General features: G+C 40.6%; 1 non-coding gene across 1 annotated transcript; it reads right to left on the bottom strand.

Moving 5' to 3' along the window:
- Nucleotides 1–391: 391 nt before the first annotated feature.
- Nucleotides 392–498, bottom strand: LOC133833767 (small nucleolar RNA R71). The gene has a single exon (XR_009893129.1). It is a non-coding gene; the product is annotated as a small nucleolar RNA R71 (small nucleolar RNA).
- Between the last annotated feature and the right edge of the window lie 4079 nt (nucleotides 499–4577).

The raw sequence follows: 4577 nt of genomic DNA, 5'->3' as shown, positions 1-4577 counted from the left end.
CATGTATAATGTAAATCATCAAGATGAAGTCCCACCAAGAACGCTACAGGATTATTTACATCCTACGCGTACAGCCACACCTTCATGCAGAATGTATCCCAACAATATGCCAAATTTTGATTTCAAACCTAGCATGATTAACCTCTTACCAACTTTCCATGGGTTGGAAAATGAGAGTCCGTACGTGCATATACGGGAATTTGAAGAGGTGGTGGCTACATTCAACAACCGAGCTGATGTCACCAACATTGTGAGATTGAAATTCTTTCCTTTCTCTCTCACAGACAAAGCAAAAAGTTGGTTGTAGTCCTTAAGGTTTAGATCTATCGGAACATGGGACGAAATGACAAAAGAATTATTTGCCAAATATTTCCCGGCCAATAAGACTAGCAGCCTTAAGAGGCAAATATCTACCTTCATCCTAAAAGACCATGAAACTTTCCATCAGGTCTGGGAAATGTTTAGAGATTTGATAAATCAATGCCCACATCATCGATACGAAAGCTGGCGTCTGATAAGCTATTTCTATGACGGTCTCACAACCAGACGAAGACAATTCGTACAAATGATGTGCAATGGCGAATTCCTTCAAAAAGATCCTGATGAAGCTTTCGAGTACCTCGACGATCCTGCTGAAAAGTCCTACAGATGGAATGGACCGAGTCCTATGGACAAGCCACGATCAACTGGAATCTACCAATTAAGGGAAGATGACAACTTCAAAAGCCAAATTGAATCATTGAGACAACAATTCGAGGCTTTGAAATCTCAAGAAGGAAGAGGAATCCATATGGCTGCAAAGGTAGAGACACGAGATCCATGCTTCATATGTGGAGGGACGGAACATTAACCGCAAGAGTTCCCAACTCTTGGTGAGCTAAGAGGAGGAAATGAGGAACACTGCAATGCTTTAGGGGATTATAAGAAGCCTTATAACCCTTTCTCAAACCCTTACAATCCCAGTTGGCGTAACCATCCAAATTTCAGCTGGAAGGATTCAAGCCAAGCATCTGGGAGCCAATGGAGGTCTGAGCAGCAACAACCGCCAAATGCATACATTGCTCCTCAAAATAACATGCAGTCAAGAAATTCTCTAGAGAATACTTTGCAGATGCTTGCGCAAACTCAAATAGCCTCAACTCAAGAGCTCAAATCTTGTTCCACACAAATGGTAGAGGAAATGAAAGACATGAAAATCAAAACGACAAACTTAAATACTACTTTGGCGATTCAAGAGCATGGTAGACTTCCCGCTCAACCTCTAATCCATAAAAAAGGGCAACACATGGCACAAACCTCCTCCTCTGCTGATACAAATTTCAAAGAGGTTAATGCCTTCTCTACTCGAAGTGGTCAAAGTACAGTTTCACCGTTAACTAAGACAACGAGTACGATAATGCCCACTCCAGATGATGATGTGCCAATAAGCAATCCAGTAAAGGCACCCTTTCCTCAAGCTTTGAAATCCACTGGAAAGGTACTGGAAAATTAGGGTGAAATCCTAGACCTTTTAAGACAAGTGAAGATCAACTTGCCATTGTTGCATGTGATCAAACAAGTGCCGGCTTATGCCAAGGTTATCAAGGATTTGTGCACCGTTAAAAGAAAGCACCATGTCAAGAAAACTGCATTCTTGGCGAAACAAGCTAGCGAGGTAATTGACTGCAAGACACCGCCTAAGTACAAAGATCCTAGTTGTCCCACCATCTTATGCCAAATTGGGGAGCAGGAATTTGGTTAAGCCCTTGTAGACTTAGGAGCAAGTGTAAATCTCATGCCATATTCAATATACTTGCAATTAGGCCTAGGAGAACTCAAGGCCACATCTGTGGTGCTACAATTGGCCGATCGATCAGTTAAGAAACCTCGGGGAATAATAGAAGAAGTTCTGATTCAAATTGAAAAATTCTATTACCCTGTTGATTTTCTCATCTTGGACACTCAATCTGAAGTGAGTATAGAGTCCAAAATTCCCATCATTCTCAGTAGACCTTTACTCGCAACAGCAAATGCACTCATTAACTGTAGGAGTGGTCTCATGAAAATCTCTTTCGAGAACATGACTCTAGAAGTAAATGTTTTCCACATCGGCAAACAACCACCTGATAACGATGAGTATTTCCAATCCTATCTGATCGATACACTTATTTCAGAAGAGGTCCAATCGAAATACACCTCTAGTCATTTTAATCACCTCTTCCAAATTTTAGAAAGTTCTGAGGCCGATGAGTCTACAATCAACCCTGAAATCGTCAAACATTAACAGGCTAGAAGAACCATGTTTTGGAATCCAATCTTTGAGGAACTCCCTCAAGATCGAGAAACACCAAAACCATCCATTGAACAAGCTCCTCAACCAAAGTTTGCCCAACTTCCTGACGGTCTTAACCATGTTTTCCTGGGTGCTGACAACACTTTTCCTGTCATAATATCTTCCAAGATCAATGCCACACAAGAGCACCAACTCATTAATGTGTTGCAAGAACAAGGATATGCATTAGGATGGACGATAGCTTATATCAAAGGCATTAGTACTTTAATCTTCTCCCATCACATTCAATTGGAAGATGGGGCTATAACACGTCGTGACCCTCAAAGAAGATTGAACCCAACGGTGAAGGAAGTAGTAAAGACTAAAGTCTTGAAACATCTTGATTCTGGGATAATCTATCCTGTTGCTGACAGTAAATGGGTCAGTCCAACTCAGGTTGTTCCCAAGAAATCTGGGTTAATAGTGGTACAAAATGAAAAAGGGGAACTTGTTCCTACCATGGTCATAACTGGGTGGCGCATGTGCATTGATTATAGAAAAATAAATGCAGCCACTCGCAAAGATCATTTTCCACTTCCATTCATTGATCAAATATTGGAACGTGTGGCAGGTCATCCTTTCTATAGTTTTCTCGATTGTTATTCATGGTATTACCAAATTGAGATTGCCTTAGAAGATCAGGATAAGACCACATTCACTTGTCCTTTTGGTACATTTTCCTTTCGGCGCATGCCATTTGGCCTGTGCAATGCTCCAACCACTTTCCAGCGAGTCATGATGAGCATATTTAGGGATATGATCGAGAAATGTATGGAAGTATTCATGGATGATTTGACAGTCTTTGGAGATTCCTTTGAGTAAAGCCTTCTCAATTTAGAGTCTGTGCTTAAACGTTGCAAAGAGAAGGGCTTGGTACTCAACTGGGAAAAATGTCATTTCATGGTGCTGTCAGGCATAGTCTTGGGGCATGTCGTGTCGGAATGAGGAATTGAGGTTGATCAATCAAAGATTGAACTCATATCAAAGCTTCCCACCCCCAAGACTGTTAAAGACATTCGATCTTTTCTTGGGCATGCAGGATTCTATAGGAGGTTCATACAAAATTTCTCGACAATTGCTCACCCTTTGTCAAACCTCCTAGCAAAAGATGTTGTGTTTAGTTGGACACCTGAGTGTGAGGAATCTTTCTGAACGCTCGTTTCAAAACTCACTTCTGCCCCTATCATTCAGCCACCAGATTGGAACTTACCGTTCGAAGTCATGTGTGATGCTAGCAATTAAGTTATAGGGGTCGTCTTAGAACAAAGAAGGGAAGAGAAGCCCTTCATTGTTTATTACGCAAGTAGAACTCTTAACAATGCTCAAATGAACTATTCTACAACTAAAAAAGAGTTACTTGCTGTAGTATTCGCACTTGACAAGTTTCATTCCTACCTGATTGGTTCACTTATCACAGTCTTTACTGACCATTCCGCCTTAAAATACCTCCTTTCCAAAAAGGATGCTAAGGCGCGTTTAATTAGGTGGATCCTTCTGTTACAGGAATTTGATCTAACCATAAAGGACAAGAAAGGAGTTGAAAACGTGGTAGAAAACCACTTATCTCGTCTTGAGTTTTCTGATTCTGCTGATGGCACAGCCATTCGAGATGACTTCCTTGATGAACATCTCTTCGCAGTCACTAAGTTGCCATGGTACGCTCATATCGTCAATTACTTAGTGACTGGAAAACTTCCAACTACATGGAGTGCATAAGATAAACGTAAATTTTTGGTCGAGGTTCGTAACTTCTATTCGGACAATCCATATCTTTTTAAGTATTACCCCGACCAAATTATGAGCCGTTGCATTCCAGATGATGAAATTTTTACTGTCCTGAACTTTTGTCATAATGAAGCTTATGGTGGTCATTTTTCTATGAAAAACACTGTTGCAAAAATCTTACAGTGTGGTCTTTATTGGCTTACTTTGTTCAAAGTCACTAACAATTTCTGTCTATCATGTGAAAGGTGTCAGAAATTAGGTTCCCTGTCCCAACGACATATGATTCCATTAAACCCAATTCTTGTAATAGAAATATTCGATTGTTGGGGGATAGACTTTATGGGACAATTTCCACCTTCTTCTGGCTACCTTTACATTCTCCTCGCCATAGACTATGTCTCAAAATGGGTAGAAGTTGTGCCTTGTCAAAATAATGATAACACAAATCCTATAGGGTAGTTAAAAGCCTAAATTTTGATCTCAAGGCGGCAGGACTCAATCGTGCTTATGACTACTCTAGGATCTACAAGGCTAAAATGAA

The sequence above is a fragment of the Humulus lupulus genome, chromosome 4, assembly GCF_963169125.1.
Source record: "Humulus lupulus chromosome 4, drHumLupu1.1, whole genome shotgun sequence".
Lineage (NCBI taxonomy): Eukaryota > Viridiplantae > Streptophyta > Magnoliopsida > Rosales > Cannabaceae > Humulus > Humulus lupulus.
Note: the sequence above shows the minus strand (reverse complement) of the source record. Positions and strands in the feature narration are given on the sequence as shown.